At 36.2% G+C, this 26,976-nt stretch overlaps 1 protein-coding gene across 3 annotated transcripts in view; it reads left to right on the top strand.

The window, feature by feature from the left end:
• syt2a (synaptotagmin IIa) overlaps positions 1-26,976 on the top strand; it is a 128,330-nt gene that overhangs the window by 64,688 nt on the left and 36,666 nt on the right. For 2 of the 3 annotated variants that reach the window (XM_073823028.1, XM_073823026.1), the window contains exon 1: positions 3,356-3,516. The exons of the other annotated variant lie outside the window; for it this stretch is intronic. The gene's annotated coding sequence lies outside the window, so the exon portion shown is untranslated. Of the gene's footprint in view, positions 1-3,355; positions 3,517-26,976 lie in introns of those variants that run through there. 3 annotated transcript variants of the gene reach the window in all.

The raw sequence follows: 26,976 nt of genomic DNA, 5'->3' as shown, positions 1-26,976 counted from the left end.
GTGGATATCGTGAGCCAGATTTGAGGATCCCTGCTCTAAGAATCATACCAGCTTGTGGAAAATGGGCATCCGTTGTCCGCTTTAAGGTAGACATATTAGGTTTTGAAACATTGTGGGTGGTGGTTGAAGATTAAGTACCAGTCCTAACCAGCTTGATCAAATGTTCTACCAGCTCAACCACATCTCTACCGTCTGGTAGACCAGCTGGTCCATTTAATATCTGACCAAATGACAAACAATCATAATGTATTATATGCCACCTATAAGCCAGTTTTTACAGCAGAGAATGTTAATATTTTAATCAGGTTTTCAATTGTAATTGTTTTCTTTTTGAGCCGACATATGGTTTCATAACGGTCATGACTTAATATGTACAGACATCCGTTAGCACAATGTGTGTCCTGTGGCTAAATAGAAGAGCTCATTTTATCTAGTGCCAGTTTTAAAATATGATAACTACAATTGGAAAATCTAGCTAATAACAAGCTGATAGTTTTTTTTTTTTAAATCAGCAAAAGTATGAATGAATTTTCAAAATCAGCAGTAGTATGAATGAAAAAAATACTGTTAACTAAAATGAGAAAATCTAGCCAATAACTGATAACAAGCCAATAGTTTTTAAAATCAGCAGTAGTATGAATAAAAGTAATACAGATAACTACAATTAGAAAATCTAGCCAATAACCGATATCTTACCACTGATAACAGGCCGATAGTTTTTTTTTTAAATGCAATAGTATTAATGAAAAAAATACCAATAACAATTACAATTAGAAAATCTATCCAACAGCCAGTATCTGATACCTGATAACAGGTCGATACTTTTTAAAATCAGTAGTAGTATGAATGAAAAGAATACCACAAACTACAATTAGAAAATCTAGCCAACAACCGGTATCTAAAAGCTAATAACAGGCCGATAGTTTTTAAAATCAACAGTAGTTTAATTTAAAAGAAATACTGATAACTACGATTAGAAAATCTAGCCGATAACCGATATCTGACCGCCGATAACAAGCCGATAGTTTTTAAAATTAGCAGTAGTATGATTGAAAGAAATACCGATAACTACAATTAGAAAATCTAGCTGATAACCGATATCTTACCACTGATAACAGGCCGATACAATAAAAATACAATAGTATTAATGAAAAAAATACCAAAAACTACAATTAGAAAATCTAGCCAACAGCCAGTATCTGGTACCTGATAACAGGCCGATACTTTTTAAAATCCACAGTAATACTGTTAACTACAATTAGAAAATCTAGCCAATAACCAATGTCTAATAATCAATAACTGGCCGATAGTTTTTAAATCAGCAGTAGTACGAATGAAAAGAATATCGAAAACTACAATTAGAAAATCTATCCAAAAAACGGTATCTGATAGCTGGTAACAGGTCGATACTTTTTAAAATCAGCAGGAGTATGAACTAAAAGAATACCGATAACTACAATTAGAAAATCTATCCAAAAAACAATATCTGATAGCTGATAACAGTACAATAGTTTTAAAAATCAGCAGTAGTATGAATGAAAAAAATACAGATAACTACATTTAGAAAATCTAGCCAATAACCGGTATCTGATCATCTATAACAGGCCGATAGTTTTTCAAATAAGTTAACTACAATTAGAAAATCTAGCCAATAACCAGTATCTGATACCTGATAACAGGCCGATACTTTTTAAAAACTGCAGTAGTACGAATGAAAAAAATACAGATAACTACAATTAGAAAATCTAACCAATAACTGATAACAAGCCAATAGTTTTTAAAATCCGCAGTAGTATGAATGAAAAAAATACAGATAACTACATTTAGAAAATCTAGCCAATAACCGGTATCTCATCATCTATAGCAGGCTGATAGTTTTTCAAATCAGTTAACTACAATTGGAAATTTAGCCAATAACCAGTATCTGATACAGGCCGATAATTTTTAAAAACTGCAGTAGTACGAATTAAAAAAATACAGATAACTACAATTTGAAAATCTAGCCAATAACCGATAGCTGATAACAAGCTGATAGTTTTTAAAATCAGAATTAGTATGAACAAAAAACTTTTCAGTTAATATAAAAAGCCAAAATTTAACATTAATAAGTTAACCATGAGAATGATTTGTAATTATCAAATGAAATAATGCTTCATCACTACTAACACACTGATGATGCAATTGTTATTTTATTAAAAATATGGAATAAATTTAAATGACGAAAAGGAGAGAGAAAACTAGCTAGAAAGAAAAATCTACTAAATTCTAAACAATAGCAGCCATCGGTGCCGATTAATCGATAAAACCAGTATATCAGTTGACCTGTAATCGGTCGACTTAATACATGTGTGTGCCTCTGCTTGTAAACAAGGCACAGCGCATCCAGATTCTATGTCAGAACGCCGTCGCATGTTCTGAACGCGTCGAAGACCGACACAGAAGCAAAGAAATTGTTAAATTCGTTATTTTTGTTTTCTTTGCTCACAAAAGGTATTATTGTAGCTTCATAAAATTATGGTTAAACCACTGATGTCACATGGACTATTTTATCAATACCCTTATTACCTTTCTGCACCTTGAACGTGGTAGTCATGTTGCTGTCTATGCAGGGTCAGAAAGATTTCATAAAAAATATCATAATTTGTGTTCCGAAGATGAATGAAGGTCTTATGGTTTTGGAACAACATGAGAGCGACTAATTAATGAAAGAATTTTCATTTTTGGGTGAACTATCCCTTTAAGTGTAATAATGTACAGGCCATAATGACCTACTGACTGTACATTATCCCTTACATATCAGTCAACCACTATTCTCTTGCCTTTTCTTTAAGGTTTTCCTCTTTCATTCTTTCTCTCTGCTGCAACATATTGCGAGCAGCAGAACCTCAGCAGTCCCTCTCTTTAAAAATTCAGTCAAGCGCTCTATTTTCCCCCTTCTGTCCAAAGAGCTGGATTGTATTGTATTCAATATTGTATTTTATAGCCACGCAGGCTGCATTTCGGCAAAAACAACAGGGTGTTTTAAGGTCACGGAGTTTGATGGGGACGGCGGAGGAAGTGTTTCGTATTGACCCGAGCTGATTACCCCACAGCGCGAGAGACGGAGACACGAGAGAGAAAAAAGAAACAGGGATGTATGCAGAGCTGTGTGAGCAGCATCTCCAATCAGGCAGCTTAGGAAGAGGATGGAATGGGAAGGGTGGGGGAAGGAAAAATGAGAGAGAGGGAATGGGTGTGTGTGTATTTGGAGGGGGGGATTTCTCTGTGGGAGAGAGAAAGTGGCAGAGAGAGCGCACAGAAGGAGGGGAGGGGTGTACGTGTGTGTTCACTGGAGTGTGTGTGTGTAGTGCTGCAGTAACGAGTGGAGAGGGGGGATGACTGCAGTTTCTCGGGCTGATGGAAGAGCGCGAGCAGGAGACGTCCGCACGCCGCTGAAACGTTAACCCCTAAGTGCCTCGCTGGTGTATGGCCCAGACGTTCATTGAGGATTAGGACCGAGCAGATCACTGCAGTCAGGTGTGTAGCTTTTCAACGTGTTTTTTCTCAAAGGTGCTGCAAAATTGGGAGGGGAAGGGGATCCGGTTATGGGAAGGTGGGATATGCTGCGCTGGATGCTGGAAAGCTTGTCCAGAGCACTAGATGCTTATGACTTAATCGTGCAGCAGAGAGGGAAGCCCGTTCGAGAGTGGCCTCGCTGAATACTAGAGTACTGCAGTGTGATTCATATGCTTGTCAGTCTTGAATAACTCTTCTAATAGGCTGTTTGTGTTGAGTCCGAAGAAGACAGGTTTCTAAAGTGATGTTTGATTGAGAATTACTGCAGTGGTCCCAAGCTCAAAGCATTCGTCCCAGACTGCGTATCGACTTATATCAGTTAGTTTAGTAACTTGCGTTTCCCGCTGATCTTGGGTCAGATTTCTGTCATACCTCATAGAGGTTGGAGTCAGGTACCCGTCACGGGAAGCTGGTCCCGGAACGGTGCGCAAGGGCAAAGTCAGCCGCGAGCTGTCGGTGGGCGAGTGGGTGTTTACTTTGTCCGTGCATGGGTGCTGGTCGCTTCCTGGAGAGTTTCCAGAGGTCGGTCCTGCTGACAGCTGCCACGTTTCTCCCTGAGGGGCAATGGGAACGACACCCTCCTCCCCGTCGCTGAACAGCGGCAAGACAATATGCTGCGGCTCGCTGGTACAGCTGCTGTAAGAGCGGATCACAGAGAGAGACCACAGACAATGGAGTGCATTAAAAGAGCTCTGCGGTACAGCAAAGAGAGAGGGGAACTGGATACATGCCGTCGGCTTTCATTTCAATGCACTTTGTTGTTGATTTCAACCTTGTGTTGAGTGAAAAAAACTTTAGAGAAAACTTGATAATAAATGCTATGCCCAAACATGATTATACTCTTCATAAATTTCCATATATAACAATCCACCAATTGTTTTCCATAAAGTACTCTCAGATTGATCTGGTTTGGTGTTTCCTGTCACATTGGTTATGTGTTGTGTTTCTCTTAGACGCTTCGGTTAGTGCTTGTATTGGATGCTAGAAGTGTCAATTGGACACAGTGGAATGAAAAGGGAACTTCCTTAGATGCTCGGCAGCTCTCTCTCTCTTCCTCTCTGGCAGGCATTTTTCTCGCTCTCTTGGGATTCTCCTGCAGAGGACGGGGGATCTCAAGGAAGGGACGTTCTCAAGGACAAATGCTGTGTCATCAAGGCTTTAGACCTCAACTGGAGTACAGTATAGTGTGACATTGAGCTCAGATTTATAGGAGAGAAATTGAAGTGGTAATGATATTTGTGCTTTATAGCTTGTCTGACCTCTCTGGTTTCAAATGTTGAAGCTGTTGGGTTATTTTTGCTCTTTTCAGAGTGATTTTGTTGAGTGTGCGTGTTCATACGTGTTTGAGACATGTAATATGAAGGTTTGGGGTTTTTAACACCATAGCCATCATCTAAGAGATCTAGATGACTAATTAAGCTACCATGTTTCAGCAGGACAAACTAGAGGAACATCAGACTGTTTTACTTGTAGATGTTTCTCCCAAAACTCAGCTCAGAAAATTTGGTCTTTGATGAATTTGAAGAAAAATGATTTGAGTTCACATTAAGAAATTGAAAGCAGATATTGTGGAGATCAGAAGCTGCCAGAGAAGACATGGGTATAATAAAATGTGACCCTGGACCACAAAACCATTCATCATCTGAAAGCTGAATAAATAAATTTTCCATCATAACATGGTTTGTTAGGATAGAACAATATTTGGCCGAGATAAATCTATTTGAAAATCTGGATTCTGAGGGTTGAAAAAAATCTAAATATTGAGAAAATTGCCTTTAAAGTTGTCCAAATTAAGTTCTTGGCAATGCATATTATTAATAAAAAAAATACGTTTTGATATTTTTATGGTAGGAGATGTACAAAATATCTTCATGGGACATGAGCTTCCCTTAATATCCTAATGATTTTTGGCATCAAAGAAAAAATTATCATTTTGACCCATACAGTGTATTTTTGGCCATTGCTACAAATATACCCATGCTACTTAAGATTGTTTTTGTGGTCCAGGCTTACAAATAGATATATTTTATTCATTATTTATTTTTCCTAAAGGAAGAGATTTGAAAGCGTTTTTTGAATTAGAGAAAATGTTGCATCACAAAAATTAATCTGTTGGGGTTTTTAGATGTAAAAAGATCAACAAGGGCTCATTGGAAAAGTAATAAACCCCTTCATCTATATTTTATGGTTTCCATCTCCAGCCCAGTTATTCTTAACTAATGTATTTAAAATAACTTGTTTCATATAATTTAGAATAAACGATTGTGGTGAAAATAGTATCTGCCTAGCAAGCAGCTAACAATAATAAATCCGAGAGAAACCATCAAAGAGCTAGTGTCATTTATCATCATGGACAGTTGTTCCCATCTGGTCTCGCATCATAGTTTTGCGTTATGAATTACAGTCAATAAGACACAAGTGACGGTCGGTACTACAATGGATCACAGCTTTTATTGGCAGGAGGACATTATTTAACACCTGTCCCATAGGATTGTGTAAGAGAGGTCAATACAGACAGAAAAAAGCACAATAGCATTGTGGAATTCCTTTTTTAAGAGGAGAAATGCCTCGTTCATTCAGGATATGGCTCATTAGTTTGGAAACCATCACTGTAGTGACTTTTCTCCATCAAAAATAAGTGTGTTCTCACAAAGTTCACAGTTAATAATTCACTAAAAAATGAAAACCCTTTCCTCATACTAGCTCACATCCACTCAAGCCCTGTATGACTGTCTTCTATTTATCACAAAAAGAGATTTTTAAGCAGAATGTCCAGGCTGCTCTTTTCCTTAGATGGTGTCCAGATGTTGTGAAGCTGCATAAAGGACAAAAACTACCAAAAAAGTAAAATGAAACAGTCATGAAACTCTAGATGGCTGAGGCTGATGGTCATTAATGCAAACTGATGACATTCGCAGCGTTAAACTACTTGACCCAAGCTGACTGGTTCATATTGAATACACAGCGCTTACTGCTTTACATATAAATGGCTGGTTAGCATTCACTAGAGCATTTCGCAGTGCACTTTTGGTTCCTCTGAAACCCTCCACCTCCCCAGCTCCATCTGTACAGATCCACTATGGGTTATTATCAATCTGGTCTCATGACGAAAACGTACCCCTGATAACTTTATTACAAGACATGAAATGCATACCACCATGTATGTTTAGTTACATATTCCACTGAGTGGTGCTAAAAAGTGTTCGTTTGGGTTTTTTTTTTTGTGTTTTTTTCTAGAACAGATGAACATATGTATGGTAAGTTTTATATGACGTTGGTTTTGACCAGAGGTTGTGAAGCTGTATAAATGACAAAAAACTACAATAAAAGTAAAATAAAACAGTTATGCACTACTAATCTTCAGAAACCAGATTATAGGTTTAAATGAAGAACAAACCATTATTCAATGAACATCTTGACATTTACCAGACTCAAAAGACCATCAAATGTTGTGCTTTTCACCCCAAAATCTACTCACCTTCATGTTCTTCCTAACCTGACTATCTGCTTGCCGAAGAACACAGACGAAAAGATTATAAAGAGTCCTTCAGCTTTGTAGATTTTCAGCTTTTGCCTATATAGTACAGTATTAGTCAATGGGGTCCAAAAGTTTCAAGCTCCAAAAAGGACATAAAGGAGACTTGCCTACTGGTTTAATCAGTGGTTAAATTAAAGTATTCTGAGGAAATATAATCACTCAATGAACAGACAAATATGACATCATGACATTAAGTTATGTGACATGCATTTTTGGACCCCATTGGCTTTTGCTTTACTGACAAAAAAGCTGACAAATTCTTCAAAAGGATCTTATCTGTGTTTTGATCAGAAAAAATCAATTCGCAATGACATCAGGGTGAGTAAATGATGACAGAATATTCATTTCTTATCAACTTTAAATCAAAATTTACATTTACACACTTGGCAAATGCTTCATGCAAAACATTTTGTGTGGGAATCAAACACATGACCAGCAAAAACATACTTTGCTAGTAATTAGACCAGCACCAAACCAGAATAAGCCAGCATCAGGTCAGGTGAAGCTCATAACTAAAAGTGATACCTCAGATGTCGCCATATCTGCATGAGGGACGTTCATCCACGATAAGAGGAAGCCAATATGACAATTCGAAGTTCTGTTATGTAGATGATGCCTGAGCTTACTGCTTTACATTTAAATGGCTGGTTAGTATACACTAGAGCAGTTTGCAGTGCACTTTCAGAGTTCATATGAAACCCTCCACCTCCCCAGTTGCACCTGTGTACAGTAGGTTTGCTATGGGTTATTATATACTGTATATACTAAATGTGCAGCAGCATGTCTTAAATACTTACATGACTGTATTTGTGTGTGTATTGGAAGTAGCAAGTTCCTGTACTTCCTTTTCAGCAGCAGCAATAATCTACAACAACAGCAAAATCCAATGGCAGCAGTGTAGCAGATCTATTCCACCAAGACCAAATACGTTAACAATGTCATATCCATTATGATGATAAAAATCTTAAGAGAGTTGTCATGATAGAACAACATGTACCTCTGAAAGAAGGGTGTGGTTGTGCACCTTTTCATCGTGGTGCAGTGAAGATATATTACTCTCCTTAAAAACAGCTGCTTAATTGAAGAGCCATAGGGGCGACAGTAAACTGAAACATACAATTTGTAATTAATGAGGAAGAGCAGCTTTACCCCAAAGATAAAGCACTGAGGCTAAAACAAGCCTGTGAAACAAGTTTACCCAGGGTGATTTTTGAAGATGTTTGTTGTACAACAGTGTTTGAGTGTAAGTCATATGCTGATTTGAATGCATTACTTGTGACATTTCAGTTGTAGTCTAGAAATCTGAGAGCTGATTTAGTATATGTGATGTGAGCTGTTGCTCAGGAGTCTTTGAATAGTTTCCACCCTCGCATTTGTTTGTGCGTCCAGTTCGGCCCAAGGGCCACAAAAACCCTCATTAAGTGGCAAACCGAGCGGTCTGGAGCCGCTGGGATGTGCGGGGAACACTCATTTTCATCTCACTGAGCTCAATCAGATGGCTTTCCAGCGGAAATGTTCAACCATCAGTAATGAAATGCCCCAAGACAAGATCTCTGATATGGGTGTACATTTGAGCATGAATGAAAGGGACATCCCTTACCATACAGACTATTGAAAAGGCATTAGTAATATTTTGAGCAATTTCAGTAGTGAAAACATTTTTAAATTTCATTTGTAAACTTGAAAGTGTTTTATGTGGGGCTGGGAAAGTAAATTTATGCATCACAAATCGAGATTTGATTCTGCATCGATTCTGAGATTTTCTGAATGCACCAATTTATTTTATTTCAAGAAGAGATTTCAAAGAGTCTTTCAGAGATTTTCCAAATGCATCGCGATTCTCTCTCGAATCCATTCGGAGGTTCGCTTTTTAGAGCAGATGGCACTGCATGATTTAGAAACAGCTGTACTCTGCTTGCTTCCAATTCCTTACACACACTGGAACCTAAAATAATAATTCATAGAGTTCGAAGTGAATTGCAAGAATTGCAATAAATTTTTTTGTCATAAAAGTATTCTGAGCCAATGTGCAATTACATCTGATCTCATGACGAAAACGTTGCTGTGAGAACTTTTTCGCAAGATGCAAAATATGTATGGCGTTTATGATTTGTGACATTTTCGATGTGAAATGTCCACGGAGTGGTCCTAAAAAAAGTGTTTAGTTTTAAGTGACGTTGGTTTTGTATGTGTCACTGCAGTTCTGACTTGAAATGTCGATTGAGTGGCGCTATAACTCTAATGCTCCTTGACCTTTTTTTAAATAATGTACCATCTGCACTACACCTAAACCTACCCGACAGTATGAACAAAAGTGAATGTGACTTAAAAACGCAATCGCAAGCATGCCGTTTTAGCGATTTGCGATCTCTTACCTTTCAGCTCTTTCATCATGAGTCATGTTTTTCACAGGATTTGTACCCAAGGATTCTGCATCCTAAGTCTATCAATTTATCGTCACAGTCAGTTATCATCTGTTTTTCACATTAAATTTATAATCATGTATGATTTTCTATTTAATTATTTTTTGAAAATTGTGTTTTACTATATATTTGTCTTAAAGGTGTATAGAATGGAAAACTGTATTTACCTTGGTACATGGACATAACGTGAGCCTCAAACACCATTGTTTCCTCCTTCTTATGTAAATCTTGTGTGTGCAAAAAACTATTGAAAAAGAGGTGAATCCCAACATAACACTGACTCTGACGTCATAGTTGGGATCATTAATAGTTACGCCCCCAACATTTGCATATACTAGAAACAAGTGAGGACAATAGTGAAAATGGCAGATCACGGAAATAAATGTTATGTTCCAGGTTGTGCAGGGGATGTTAAGTGCAGGGATGGGTTGGTGTCTGTAAACAAATAATGTGTTCTAATAAAATAAGGCGAGCCACTAAAGGGACATGGTTAGCTGCTTGCTAGCGGTAGCCCGTTACATTACAGTTTATAAGATTTCACTTACCACATAAACTGAGTCAGTAGAAATGATTGAGGATGATGGCGAATGATTTGCAGATCCTGAGCACCGCTGACAAACATCTAATCTTGTAAAATGTGTGGTAAGTACTGCCGCTGTAGTATAACGTCACACAGAGCACGTGCGATCGCAAATCTCGAAAGTGAAAGTAAAAAGTGATCGTGCATTCAAAACGGCAGTTTCAATGCCACATATTAATAGCGGCTCCATGATTAAATAGAGATTTTCTTCCCTGTGTTTCCTTCCTGCTGTGTGAGCTACTGAAATGAGCCACACTATGAAACAGCCAATCAGAGCAGAGCTCAACATTATTATTCATGACCTTTCCAAATAAGGTAATAACATTTCATTCTAGGGACAAATCCTGAGGGTTGAAAATGGACATGTAAAACTGTTTCTGGGGAATTTTTGCCCTAACCTAAGCCATATACCTTCTATGTAGATATCTGAGAACAGTTCAAAATATTGTATTAATTCATTCTATGGCACCTTTAATGGGTTGGTCTGTGAAAGTTGCTTATTTTCTAGAATCTCTGTGAAAGAAGCTTCTCCAGATGTTAAATGGCACTTTTAAATGTCAATTGTTTAATCTCACACCATAATTTGGGGGCTCTTCCCAACAAATTCGAAATATGTAACTAACTGTGATTAATTCAGTTAAATAATCTGCATATCATGTAATTAATTCAACTAAAGTTTGTAATCATTTGACAGCCATAATGAATACTCTACAACACTGATCAGCAGTAACCGACAAACAGCTCCAGATGAAGACATGGTGTGTCTATGTTGTCACCCTTGGTGGAGAACAGGGATTGTTCAGTCAGGCGGAGTGTGTGGTGTCGTGTCTATCTAGTACGTGTTCACTGCCTCAGACGGCCTGTTTTTACACCAGAACTTTCTGTTCCTGTATTATGTGGTGTGCTGCAGGATCTCGATAAGCTCCTCTATGTTTTCAGGACTCACAATTTAGATTCTTTTCATTCTTCTTGCATTTAAGAGTAATGGTGCACAATGACTATAGTTTCCATTCATAGTTTTGTTTGTCGGTTTATAAATATTTGTTGCCAAAATTGAAGTGAGCTGATTGAGCAGCATTTCACTTTGATAGTATGTGTTCAGCTACGGTTTTTGTCATATTTGTTTGCTGTCATTGCTATTTGTAACTGTGCCTGCAGAAATATTGTCTACACTGTCTTGTTCTCTAGCAAAAATATCTAAACATCATTAAAATACATTTGAAATAAAATTGCAAAAGAAATTAGGATGTGTTTACAGATTCTAATACAAAATGGTATAAGAATCTGTAAACACATTTTAATTTCTTTAATCCTTTTTTGGAGACGTATTCTCTCTTAAAACCTGTTTTATTTTTCTAAACTCCTCTGTAAATGCATCTTGTTTTAGGGATGTTTAGACTAGGGACACAATGAATGCATTTTTTTCTAACAGTGTAAAGTGATATCTAAGCGACAAAAGTAACAGCTAAACCCAAATATGCCAGTTCATTTCTCAGTTTGTGATTGGTTATGGTGTCATGTCGGCTAATTCGTCAGACAGCAATTTGTGTCAGAACGTAGACGGTAATAATCAGTCATTGATAGCATGACAACTGTGTGCTGAGAGTACTTGACTTATTGTGTCTGTAAGAACTGATGATGAAAATGCCCTTTCCTATTCTAGATATTTTGACTGGAAATCAAGACAAAAATACTAATAACTGTAACAAAAAAAAAAAAAAAAAAAAAAAAAACATTATAAATATTTGGTCTCAGTGAGTAATATCAATGAACACTGTGCTTGGAAAATCATTTTAGATTAGCAAGAAAAACACTCAAGGTGTGAAGGTGTTACGGTGTGCAATGGTATTTTAAGTAGATAATGAGCAAATAATTGGTTTGCATTAGAGTTCAGTCCAAAAGCATCACAATAATGTGGGATGCTGTGGAACTAAACTACTCTTTATACAATACCTCACAAATCTGAGTACACCCCTCACATTCAGCAGCTATTTTAATATATCTTCTCAAGGGACAATACTATAGAGATGAAACTTGGATACTTGAGTAGTCAATGTGCAGCTTGTATAGCAGTATAGATTTACTGTCCCCTGAAAATAACTCAACATACAGCCATTATTGTCAAAATAGCTGGCAACAAAAGTGAGTACACCCTAAGTGAACTTGTCCAAAGTGCCAATATTTTGTGTTACCACCATTGTTATCTGGCACTGCCTTAATCATCCTGGGCATGGAATTGACCAGAGCTACACAGGTTGTTGCTGGGATCCTCTTACACTCCTCACAGAGCTGCTGGACGTTAGACACATGGTGCTTCTCCACCTTACGCTTGAGGATTCCCCACAGGTGCTTAATAGGGTTCAGGTCTGGAGACATACTTTGCCACTCCTTCACATTCACCGTCAGTTTCCTCAGCAAGGCAGTTGTCATCTTGGTGGTGTGTTTGGGGTCATTATCATGTTGGAAAACTGTCGTTCGACCTAGTTTCTGGAGGGAAGGCATCATGTTCTGCTTCAGAATGTACAGTACATAATGAAATCCATGTTTCCCTCAATGAACTGCAGCTCCCCAGAACCAGCAACACTCATGCAGCCCCAGACCATGATGCTACCACCACCATGCTTGACTGTAGGGCATCGCCACACATGCTGGACACCATCTGAGCTAAACTAGTTTATCTTATAGTCTCATCAGACCACAGGACATGGTTCCAGTAATTCATGCTCTTGGACTGGTTGTCTTCAGCAAACTGTTTGTGGACTTTCTTGTGAGCTAGCTTCAGATGAGACTTCTTTCTGGGACAACACCTATGCAAACTGACTTGTTGCAGTGTGCGGCGTATGGTCTGAGCTCTGACAAGCTGACCTGCTATTCTGCAACCTTTAAAGCAATGCTGGCAGCTCTCATGCATCTGTTTTTTTTAAGCCAAGTTCTGCACCTGACGCACAGAACGAGTGCTCAACTTCATTGATCGACCCTAGCAAGGCCTGTTCCGAATGGGACCCATCTTGGAAAACCTCTGTATGACCCTGACCACTGTAGTGTAACTCGGTTTCAGGGTGTTACTGAACCTCTAATAGCCTTGGCCATCTTTGTGGAGAGCAACAATTCTAATTCTCAAATCCTCAGAGAGATCTTTGCCATGAGATGCCATGTTGAACATCCAGTGGTCAGTATGAGAGAATTGTACTTAAAGCACCTAATTTTAACTGCTCCAATACAAGATACACAACTTTGTATGGTCCTGTCAAGCATACAAAAACATAAACATGATGAATAGGACATGTGGCTTTGCATGGTTAAACAACGTACTGGTGTTATCACTTAGGGTGTACTCACTTTTGTTACCAGCTATTTTGACAATAATGGCTGTATGTTGAGTTATTGTCAGAGGACAGTAAATCTATACTGCTATACAAGCTGCACATTGACTATCACTTTTGTGAAATACTGTACTAAGCATACTACTTGTTCAAACAGGGTACTTTTGACTTATATTTCAATGAATAAATTCACATTCAGCACTGCCTGTCATTCTCCGTACATAATTGCTGGTGTTTGCCAAGGCAAGCGTCACTATTAGTATTACTATTACTCATACAAAAGGCTGCTGATTTAAACCATATGTTTCAAACTCAAGTGCATAACTGGATGAATGATGTGTCAAATCATTCAGCCTGTTGAATAAAGGGGTTTTCTTACTTTAAGCAATTGGATTTTCAACTTGGGTGATTTAAAAGACAACATATTTCCATAGACTTCCATTGTGGACAACATAAGTAGACTTTAGCATACTTTTTAAAAGACTTTTTGTATTGTGATTAAGTCACGGCCGAAGATGTATTGTTAGAAAAGACGCAAAAAATGTATTATAGTATGGGTCAAAATTATATATTTTTTTCTTTTATGCCAAAAATCATTAGGATATTAAGTAAAGATTATGTTCCATGAAGATATTTGGTAAAAAAAAATAATAATAATAATAAATAAATAAATCTCAGTTTTAAAAAATTGACCCTTATGACTGGTTTTGTGGTCCAGGGTCACATATGTAATTAAATTATTACATTTAAATTTAATAATTACTACTATCTATTACTGTCTTTGAAATACGGTTAACGTGTTCTGCTGAATATACAGACTAGAATTTATGGAACGAGAATGTCTTTAAGGTGGAGTCTTTTGTTATTATGTAACAACCTAAAAACAGAGCATTGCAACAACACCCAAACAACTGCACAGAAAAAAACATCTTGTGAATAACTAAATCGCTGTCAGCACTCATCTGGACAGAATCATGATATTTAACGATTTCATACAATCAAACATGACATTATCTTCTTGATTAGATCTGTCCTATTGGCAACCCAGAACGAAATCGTTTGAGTGATTTATGGGTTGAACAAGGTTGAAGTTGGTCAGCCAGAGTCTGCCTTGTGATGCTCGTTAATTTAATTAAAACAATTTAATTAGGGCGAGCTACTGCTCTTTGAGCGAGAGGAGGCGGATAGTGCGGCAGAGTCTGGGAAGAGCCGCGGGTCAGACGGTGCTGATTCCACTGCTCTGGATCAAACACACAGCAGCGCAATCTTCATCCTCATTCAAGATCTCTGCACCTCGTAATCCTGTGCGTGATGCAAGAACTGCGCAACTGTGATAAATGTTCTGGAAGAGGTTTTAGTATGAAAATGAGAAATAAGAGTGTCTCATGTCTTCAATGTAGGATTTTACATTTAGGATTATTATGATTGTATAGCCACTCATATCAATATTTTTACATTTTTTTCAAGTGTCTCAGTTTAATATCAGGACACGGGGTTTCTAAAAGTGTTTTTATGAAATATAGTATTATATTTTATTTTATTTTATTATATTATAAGCTGTAAAGGGGCCCCTTAAGATTGAGTCCCTGCCATATATTATATTTCATAATTTAATACACAGTATATAATTATGTTATAATATATGGCAGAGTTCCAACCTTATGCAGGGACCCCTTCTAGAATAGAATAGAATAGAATAGAATAGAATAGAATAGAATAGAATTGAATAGAATAGAAATGATTTAATATTATATTATTATTTGTGGCAGAGTCCCACTATTATGCAGGGGCCCCTTCTAGAATAGAATAGAATAGAATAGAATAGAATAGAATAGAATAGAATAGAATAGAACAATTATATACACAGTAAATTATTTAATATTATCAGAATTGCAACCTTATGCATGGAATCCTTATATAATAGAATAGAATAGAATAGAATAGAATAGAATAGAATAGAATAGAAGTATAAAATATTTAATGTTATATTATTATCTAATTCAGAGTCGCAAACTTGCAGGGGCCCCTTCTAGAAGAGAAGAGAAGAGAAGAGAAGAGAAGAGAAGAGAAGAGAAGAGAAGAGAAGAGAAGAGAAGAGAAGAGAAGAGAAGAGAAGAGAAGAGAAGAGAAGAGAAGAGAAGAGAAGAGAAGAGAAGAAGTTATATAGAAATTATTTTATAATATATGGTCCAACCTCATACAGGGGCTCATTCTAAAAGAGAAGAGACTATACTAGAATAGAATATACCAGAATAGAATAGAATAGAATAGAATAGAATAGAATAGAATAGAATAGAATAGAATAGAATAGAATAGAATAGAAGTATAAATTATGTATAAATTATTTAATATTATATTATAATATATGGCAGAGTCCCAACCTTATGCAGGGAACCCTATCTAGAATAGAATAGAATAGAATAGAATAGAATAGAATAGAATAGAATAGAATAGAAAGTATAAATTATATATAAATATATTATAATATATGACGGAGCCCCAACCTTATATAGGGGCCCCTTCTATAATGTAATATAATATAATAATAGAAAGTCTAAAGTATATATAAGTTGTTTAAAATGTTATTGTAATTTAATATACATCAGAGCCCATAGAATCTAATATCTAGAGAATAATATATAACATATAATACAATATAATATAATATAATATAATATAATATAATATAATATAATATAATATAATATAATATATAATGCAAAACAGCATAATGGTGCTGGTGTTAGCATTTTGCTAACTTCAATCACACCCTCTCTGTCCAAAACCCCACCTTTTAAAGACATGTCAGCAAACCCCAACAAAATGAATTACAGACTTAGAGTTTCATCTGCAATTCTACTGTAGAAAATGCTGTCGTCATATCAGCCAAAGTCATCCCTCTCTTAGACTGCAATAAAAAGGCAAACATTCACGACTGGTTCTCAGTCAAGCATTACGAGCTGACCCAACCACTTCAGCGGATTTATCCCACTGAGCCGCAGCGTCACCGGTCAGTGTCTTTCATTTCTCACCTCAGCGAGTCTGTACGCTCGTTACAGAAGCAGCACCTTGAATTAATCCCGACATAAAGCAGAAAAGTGCTGTGAGATAATGTACGCCCACACTGTTAACTGTATCATTGTGCTCAGTTTTGTCGTAGCTGAGGGCCCTGAAACGGGGTGAGCGTGTTTATGTAGTTTTCTCACGTCTGGGATAAAGTCCTGGCAAACAGCTGTGTAAAGGGAATTGGAGGCTCGTTGTGAAGGCTAGAGAGGGCGGCAGGCCTTGGTCGTCTGGCTGTGACGTTTTAAATTATCTGTCATCTGAGGACTTGTTGAACAGCTGCAGTTTGTCAACGATACACACCCAAGGTTATGAGCCAGAATAGGCTGAGGCAGCAGCTTCAGAGTTATCACATACAAACAATTAAACAACTCATCATCATCACTTATTAGGTTCGGTCAGCATATTGTATGTAATAACATTTCAGCCCTGTAATTCTGTTTTCTGTAAAAACCCAAAATTTCACTATATATATATATACACACACATATATATACACACACATATATATATATATATATATATATATATATATATATATATATATATATATATACATATATATATATACATATATATATATATATATAGTCAAGCCAGAAATTACTCATACCCCTGGCAAATTCTGACTTAAAGTTACTTTTATTCAACCAGCAAGTTTTTTTTTTGACCGGAAATGACACAGGCTTCTCCCAAAAGATAATAAGACAATGTACAAGAGGCATCTTTGTGGAAAAAAAATATTACTCATCTTTTATTTACATTTGAACAAAAAGTGTCAAAATTATTCGTACCCTTCTCAATAATCAACAGAAAAACCTTTTTTGGCTATTACAGCAATCAAACGCTTCCTGTAACTGCTGACCGGCTTTTTGCATGTCTCCAGGGTATTTTTGCCCATTCATCTTTAGCAATGAGCTCCAACTCTTTCAGGTTGGAGGGTTTCCTTGCCATCACCCTGATCCTTAGCTCCCTCCACAGATTCTCAGTTGGATTTAAGTCAGGACTCTGTCTGGGCCACTGGAAAACGTTAATGTTTTTGTCTGCTAACCATTTCTTCTCCACTTTTACTGTGTGTTTTTGGTCGTTGTCGTGTTGAAATGTCCACTGGTGCCCAAGGCCAAGTTTCTCTGCAGACTGCCTGATGTTGTTGTTGAGAATTTTGATGTATTGCTCCTTTTTCATGGTGCTGTTTACTGCGATTAGGTTCCCTGGTCCACCGGCTGAAAAACACCCCCAAAACATTAGGTTCCCACCACCATGTTTGACAGTGGGGATGGTGTTCTTAGGGCTGAAGGCTTCTCCTTTTTTACGTCAAATGAAGGCTACATCATTGTGGCCAAACAATTCAATTTTTGTTTCATCTGACCATAAAACAGAAGACCAGAAGTATTCTTCTTTGTCCAGATGAGCATTTGCAAAGGCCAAGCGGGCTTTTGCGTGCCTTATCTGGAGAAGTGGTGTCCTCCTTGGTCTGCGTCCGTGGAACCCAGCGGTGTGCAGTGTCTGTTGGACTGTCTGCCTTGAGATGTTGCCACCAGCAGAGCCCAGATTCATCAGGATGGCCTTGGTGGTGATCCTTGGATTCTTCTTTACTTCTCTCACTATCCTCCTGGCCAGCACAGGTGTCACTTTTGGCTTTCGACCACGTCCTCTGAGATTTTTCATAGTGCGGAATGTCTTGTATTTAAAAAAAAAAACCTTGGCACTGTAGCCACTGGAACTTCAAAACATTTAGATATGGTCTTATAGCCCTTTCCTGACTTGTGAGCAGCCACAATGCACAGCCGCAGGTCCTCAGTGAGCTCCTTTGTCTTAGCCATGACTGTCCAACAGCAGAGAGCTTCTGTTTCTCACCTGTTGAGTTGATTAAAACAACTGTTCCCAATGAATCAGGGTAATTAGGATGCTGTAGAACAGCTTGGACTATTTGGAATGGTATAGAACTTTGTATTTTCCCATAGACTGAGACGGTTTGCAAAGGGTATGAATAATTTTGGACATGCCACTTTTTGTTCAAATGTAAATAAAAGCTGAGAAATATTTTTTTTCCACAATGATGCGTCTTGTACATCGTCTTGTTATCTTTTGGGAAAAGCCTGTGTCATTTCTGGTCAAAAAAAAAAAAAAAACTTGCTGGTTGAATAAGGGGGTATGAATTTCGGGCTTGACTGTTTATGTGTATGTATGTATATATAATAAGGATAATTTGACAAGTGTTGTAATGAATGTAATCAATCTTTGATGGGTGTTATTCTGAATACAGATGAAGTATAATGCTGGATTGCTGATAATGATGAAACTTTTTCATTTTTTGATGAGAAGCCATCTTTTTTCCTGGTAACTGTTCCTGTCAGTACATGTGAAGATTGAGCTTGTCTAATATTTAATGATGCCACACTGGCACTGATACAAGCACTATTATGCAAACATAATTGCAAGATTGAAGATGCAATTAAAATGGCTGTAACACTGACGTGCTTTGGACGTACTAAAATCAAATCAACGTCTAATACAAGACATAATGTCAGATTGATTTGAAGTTCTTTCTTTTTTTTAAGTGCACAATACTTCTTGGTAATATTATTTTGTTGTTTTGAGCAATATTGTGCGCCATGCACTAACAGTGAGCTGTGATTCTGTGGAGACCACCCACTCTCTCCGGATAGCTTGTTTCTGTTCAGCCAAATATTTGACAGGACCAACAGCTTCTGTGTTTTGTGCTTGATATCAAAAACAAGTTTACCTCAGTTTGATTAAGACGTACTGTACAATGATAATTTGATTTATTTGTACTAGTTATATAATGATTCATTTTAGTTGGTTAGTTTTTCTTTACTTGTGCATTTGTTGTTAACAGCAATAAAGTGTTAAGTCTTTAGTGTTAAGTAATTTTTATCACAAAAACAAATATATACACAACGATTTTTAATGTTTTTTTTTTAAAGAATTCTTATATGCTCATCAAGGCTGCATTTACTTAAATCAGAAATACAGAAAATTATTATTACAGTTTAAAATAGTGCTGTTCTATATTAATGTATTTTAAAATATACTTTATTCCTGTGATGCAAAACTGAATTTTTATCAGACATTACTTCAGTTTTCAGTGTCACATGATTCTTCAAAAATCATTCTAATATGCTGATTAATTGCTGTTATTATCAATGTTGGAAATAGTGTTGGGTCGAGTCCACCTAAGTCGAGTCCGAGTCCAAAATGGGTCGAGTCAGACTCAAGTCCGAGTCCAAATGGATTGAGTCCAAGTCGAGTCCGAGTCCAACTAAACACTACTGTTTTTCAGTATCTTAACCTTGTTTTAACCTTTACAACTACAATAAGGCAACGACAATTTAAATGTAAAAAAGCAAACCGCTATTGCATATTGCCATTTGGATTTTTTATTTCACACCATCTCATCTCATCTCCTAATTAGTGTCCTGCTCAGCAAACTTTAAAGTCATGTAACAGAAGTTATAACTTATGTATTGTGACATATTTTATAGTGAAACAGCTTTTAGAATGTGAAAAATTATAGGGCAAGAGAGGACTTGACTTTATTTGCTGTTATATAGTAAATATATAAATTCAACGGGGTGGGTAGGAAGCTTAGTGAATGAGACCTGAAGAGCAGAAAATTCACCTCTTATCTCTGATTTTGGCTGTTTTGGGTTTTATATAACGAATGGTAAGACCTTAGACAGGGTTGCATTGGCATTGGCATGGCATTTTGATTTTTTTTTTCTCGGATAAAAATGAGGCTGTACGGGGACAGTTTTTAAGTAGCAGTCTATGGAGGCCATGGAATAAAAGAGTAAAAAAAAAGTAAATTTGAGTTTATATTTCAAAATTCTGACTTTATTTTCACAATTCCGAGATTATATATCACAATTTTGATAAGAAATGGCATTCTCCCTTTTCCCCTCAGCTCAAAATCATCAGTTTAAATCCCACACTTCTGACATTTTTCCCCAGAAAACTCTGTTGAGTTAATTTGAGTAATAAAGTCCGAAATACAACATATAAACATCATATAAAAAAATTCTGAATTGTGTCATAAAATAGGTAAATGTAATATGACGCAGTCTGCTGCAGCAGGTTTACGCTGCTGTCGCTTTAAGACCGGATGCACAGATCAGATATTGTGACACATCTGTATTTCTCCCAACAGGCTTTCAAGTACTGGCAAGACTTTTAAACACGTGCGAATACTGAATGTCACTTTCGTAATAATGCATCGAGTCAGTAAAATTTCCGTCAACTGTTCCTGGACTCGGCTGGACTCGGCAATTATTCCCGAGTCCGAAAAGCTTGAGTCCGAGTCAAGTCCGAGTCAAAATGCATCCGAGTCCGTGACAAGTCCGAGTCCGCTAAAAATTGAACTCGAGACCGGACTCGAGTCCGAGTACAAGTCCGAGTACCACAACTCTATAGTTGGAATCATTTGGAACCTGTGATTCTTTGAAATATTTTCACATCCTTGGTGAATGAATGTATTAATTTCTTTAAAAAAAAAAGCAAGAATAAATATATATAGAACATATATATATAGAAAGTATAGAAAGTAGTATATATAGAAAATAAATTATTTTGTATGAAGAAAACCTTTTTTTTTTTTTTTTACAAATAAGCACATCTGAAAAATTATGAAAATTATGATAAATGACTTTTAATTTTTTTTTTTATATTTGCAATTTGATATGTTTGCATATTGCTTGTTTTATAATGAAAATTATTTTTTTGCAATACAATAATGAGAATGGTGAGAGAATGGCAAGGCAAGGCAAGGCAAGTTTATTTATATAGCATATTTCATACACAATGGTAATTCAAAGTGCTGTACATAAAAAGGAATTAAAATCACAATAGCATAAAAATCATAAAAATTTAAAATAATAATCACAACAATAAAAACAAAATTAAGAACATTTAAGATGATTTAAAAAAAGAAAATGATTTCAAATTAATTAATACAGTAAAATGATTATACATAAAATAATGCAATCTGTTCGGACGTAGCACAGTGCTCATTCAATAAATGCACAACTGAACAGATGGGTTTAATTATCGAAAAATTTAAAATGGCAGTGCAATAAAGAAATCCTAATAGACTTTATTTGCAGACTATCATTTCATTCTTGTCATTCTGGGATGAAATACAACCTGGACATGTCCTTGATGGTTTTGTGAGTTTCACCCAAAGACACTGTGTAGTCGATATGTAAACTTGTATGTCATACAATGGATCATTGCGGATAATTAGCTTCCTTGAGAAGCAATAACTTCAACTTTGTTGATGTGTTGATGAGTGGATTGCATAGAGAATTTCCTCCCACACTGAACAAGAGAAGTTTGGCAGATGCCCTGAAGCAATTATCATTATGGAATTCAGCAGTCATATCTAGATGCATCTCCAAAGGTTTGCTTTGGTCTGCCAAACACGTCCTTTGGAGCAGGTCCATTTCTGCTCCTTCTGTTCCTAGATCACTCATCCGGTCCCATTTATCTGCGCTCGCTAAAACTTTGTCTAAGTCAAATGTGTCATTGTAGCCAGCGAGTTTGTTGGCAAGACAAAACAGACTTCCATTCTGCTGATTACATCTGATTATTCCTAGACATCGCATTCACAGACCGCTTTATCGGAGCCAGACTTCCATTGTATTTGTATCTGTTTATTTGTTCGGTTGTATTTACAATATGTGCCCTGGCAGTCGCACAGATAAAACAGCAGGAGGATCTCAGAGAGCTGTAAAGTCAGTGTGAGTGCGGTGAAGATAATGTGTCCCATAAAAAGCGAAGTGTCTCTTGTCCTCTGAGCAGTAAGCGGTCACCCCAGAGCAAAGACGTGGACACAAACTTCTCATTCACTGCAGCACGTCTCTATCTCCCTCAGTGCAAACAGAGGGATCAATCTCAAGCTCAGTGAATCCAGTGATCATATCAGCATGTTAAACGCACAAAAGATGCTTCAGAGAAAAGGAGAGGGGAGGATATGGCCAACATTGCATCACATTTTCATTAGGGTCGGGTTTAGACAATGAGTGTGTTAATATAGCCTGATATTATCTGTAATTATCAAAATAACTTGCATGAGCATGTCTGAAGTAGTCCTTAATCGGAAAGGCACGGATAATGGCTTCAAAATTAAAAAAATTTGAATAATAGGAAAAATATTTGGCAGATACAGTCACTCATCGTGTTTGGTGAGCCAAAGATAATCACAATATTATACAATAACTTCTAAAATTATACAAAACCTTTTAAAAAATGCAAAGTGTTAACTCTAAGAATGAAATAGCCGCCCCGTATGTCTTAGAAGTCAGAGCTTGACCAGAGTATTATCAACTGCAATACTGAATCAGACATTTTTTTTTTTTTTTTCTGTTATTTGATATGTTTTTTCCTTTTTTCTGTTTAAACCTTGTACAGTTTGATACACAATATTTTTCTGTCCCACTCTCTTCTGGAGATGGTCTGTAATTTATGTAGTCTTTATGTCTTCAGATTTGCATTTATATTATTCTTTCTTCAGTCGCAAAGAAATTAAGGTTTTTGAGGAAAACAGGAAGGGTTTTTCTTTATATAGTGCATGTCAATGGGGATCAACGAGTTGAAGGTCCAAATTGCAGCTTCAATGCAGCTTCAAAGGGATCTATACGATCCCAGCCGAGGAATGAGGGTCTTATCTAGTGAAACAATCAGACATTTTCTTAAAAACAATAAAAATGTATATACTTTTTAACCACAAATGCTTGTCTTGCACAAGCTGGACTTTGTGCATTACGTAATTGTTGGAAAGGTCACATGTGACGTTGGCAGAAGTACTGACCCATTGTTTACAACACGAATGTGCAAAGAAAGTCAAATGCCCTTTACAAAAAAAAAGGTAAAACAACGATGTTGGACGATTTTGAAGTTCGAGGAAAAAATTACAGTTATTTGTTTTTCGCCCTACCTTTCCTTTTTGAATCGAGGTACACAGTCGCATGACCTTTCCTACGCAATGCATGAAGTCATAGACATACATCGCAGAGCTAGTGCAAGATGAGCATTTGTGGTTTTGTTTATAAAATGGCCGATCATTTCACTAGATAAGACCTTTATTCCTCGGCTGGGATCATGTAGAGCCCTTTGAAGCTGCATTGAAACTGCAATTTGGATCTTCAACTCGTTGATTCCCATTAAAGTCCTCTACATGGAGAAAATCCTGGAATGATTTCCTCAAAAACCTTAATTTTTTTTAAACTAATTTACTCACAAGAAACATGAAACGTTTATTCTGAAAGTGAACTTCTCCTTTAATTGCATGCATATTACAAGCATATTGGATGTTTATTAGTACTTATAGAGCACATATTAATGACTTATTCTGGATGATTTTCTACATCCTTAATCCTACCAAAAACCTAAACTTAACAACTATCTAACCAACTATTAATAAGGAGTAATTAGGAATTTATTGAGGCAAAAGTCATAGCTAATAGCTAGTTAATAGTACAAACTGGACATTACGATAAAGTATGATCAGAGTTTTAACCACTGAATATGTTCTCTGATTAGCTGTTTTATAAACAGTCCTCCTATTCAAGGTTATGGATGATTGTTCAGACATAACTCAACACAAAGTTCCTCTGGTAAATGACAAAAATATAAAATTAGATTTTTTTTGTCCTTATATTTTTATTTTACTTTTAGTTGTTTTACATTATAACAAAACAAAAATACAAAAAGGGGTCTTAAAACAGTAAATCAGTCTTCTTCAGTGTGTCAGTTCACTGATTGTCAGGAATTATATACAAAACAATGAGTGTTATTAGGTGTTCATGATAACACGACCAGTCCACAAACTTAAGTTCAACTCCATCTGAGAAAACAATAATAATAACCCCCCTTTTGGGGCATTTTTTCCTGTGTTAACCCTTAATGCATGAATGTTTTGCCAATCATTACATATTCAGGTCTGTAGCGAGCCTGACCTACTGTATATATCCAGCACGGATGGATCTCTAATTTCTGCAATAGCAAAAAACTCTCTTGATATTTTAAGACCAATTACAGAAAAATAAAATAAAGCATATTTCATTATCCTATCTTTCAAAGCATATAAGGGTTTAATTTGAGCAGATGATATACGATCGCTGTCATCCTCAAAGCACATTTCCACAGTACACTCAGCAACTGGCTCATATTCGTGATCTCAACCATTTTCGCAAAACTATCATTTTCAATAACTTCAAAGCAGATCGCTGGCAGCTTATTCACTACATCCACCATCAAATAACAGTGGCGTTTATATTTTATTGCGTACAGTATTTGCTCTGCAGTAAAGCCATTCAAACCAGTTAATTTTTGCTGATGATATTCTTTCGTTTTATGCCTGCGATAGTTATGAGTGAAACATCTCGTCATTATTGTCTATCAAACAGTGCCACCTCGAGGAATAAATGTGAATTGCATGTATTTAGTCATCAGATATTTACATATTTTTGCGCACAAAAAACATACTTACACTATTACACACCTTGGGTCTCTAGCGACCCTTTACACTTTGTACAAAAAATCAGAAAACAGATATTGTTTCATGTTTTGTTATTTTTTCTTGTTATATTGTTTATAATGAATAGATTGAGGAATACTAAGAAAGTTGATGTCAAACTTGAAAAAATAAAGAAGGGAGATGGTAGTAAATTACGTCTCGGGTCGCTAAAGACCCAAGGTATGCATTTAAGGGTTAATTACTTTCAGGGAAAAAGTGAGTTTTTTTTTTTTTTTGGTTATAGATATTTTTTGGTTATAGATACGGCAAAGTAGCTGATAATGTGTGTTGAGTGTATTAATAAAAGAATTGCATTTAAAACAACTTTTTATGTAACTTAAAGAACTTTTCGTTTAAGCCTCGCCCACTTCTTGTTAAATCTGGATACAGACACAGATACAAAAATTATTTAGATTTCTACAAATGTTATTGATATAGATATTGACTCAACTGCACATCCCTAATCAACAGTTTTGGCATTATGTGTCTAAAATAGTTTTACTTTTTAGAGACAGCCTAAAATAATGGTTGTACCTGAATGTGTTGGACACTTATTGCTACTGGTGATGATAAATCATTTTTTTTTTTTTACATATTTTCTCTCAAGCTTTAACTAACACCAATTTCTCTCATGAAACTCTAGATGTCGCAAGCTGATGTGTCCTTAACGCAAACTGATGGTAATCACAGCATTAAGCTATTTGACACAAGCTGATTGGCTCATGTTGCATACGCAGCCAGTGAGCTCTCAGAGTTCTTCTGAAACCCTTCACCTCCCCAGCTCCACCTGTATAGATGTGGTATGGGTTATTTCATATGCTATTTGTGCAGCAGCAGTATGTCTTAAATACTCACAGCAGTGTATTTATGTATGTATTGGCAGTAGCAAGTTACTGTCCTTGCTTTGCAGCAGCAAAAATTTACAACAACAGCAGATCTATTCCGCCAAGACCAAATACATTAACATTGTCATCCATTACCATGCTAAAATCTTCTGAGAGATGTCATGATAGAACTTTGTTTATTAACTTCCAATCATTTGGAGAATTAGTAACAATCATTTTCCATTTGGAGCATCTCCTTCATTTTACTAGACTCATTCAACTGCAAGACAGTTGAAACTACCTTGGGATCGTTTAGTCAGCCAATTTCCTTAGATCACAGGTCTCGTTTTTTTTCCACCATGAATTAGTAATATCATATAATTGGACAGCTGTGGGCTGGTTGCAAGCTGTTCAAACAAGTGCATTATTTGTCAGTATTTGTTAAATCTTGAAAATGGTCCAGATTCTGAGTCACTCTGTAAATATGTCAGATGTGTCTAATGAAACTGAATCACGTTGCAACATTAGTCTTTTTGAATCAGTTCAGGGACAAGGAGTTATTGTGCTGATATTGTTCACTCAAGCAAATAAAAAGAAAAATAATACAAAACAATTGAACTAACCATAATGTACCCTATATTTCATGTAAATATCATTGCATATTTGGGGCATTGGCAATTCCAAGTAATATTTATGAATTTAACGCCATTGTTTGACAGTCAATATGCTTTACAATATAATTTAAAACAAACACCCTTAAAACAATATGAATGAACATGGAAAAATAGAATTACTTGGCTTTCAGATAATAAATGTTTGTTTTTTTTTACTTACCAATTTGCAAAATGGATTTTTTCTTGTTTTCAGCATAAATCTAACATAACATTGTGAGGTTTATGTTTAAAACATGAACTTAATTGCTTAATTCATCTTAAAATGATATTTGTATTCTATAACTGTACACAAGCTGTATTATGCAGTCTGGTTTTTAAAAAGAAAATGGTAACATTGAAGATTATTGAGAATCTTTAGAGGAACAAATTAACTTCTGCGTGTGTGGAAAAGTCTGAAAACGTCGGATGTTTTCATTGCGATTTGCAGGTGCTGAAGTGTCATTAATCAAGATGTGTTCTC

Source organism: Garra rufa, chromosome 18 (genome assembly GCF_049309525.1).
Source record: "Garra rufa chromosome 18, GarRuf1.0, whole genome shotgun sequence".
NCBI lineage: Eukaryota > Metazoa > Chordata > Actinopteri > Cypriniformes > Cyprinidae > Garra > Garra rufa.
Note: the sequence above shows the minus strand (reverse complement) of the source record. Positions and strands in the feature narration are given on the sequence as shown.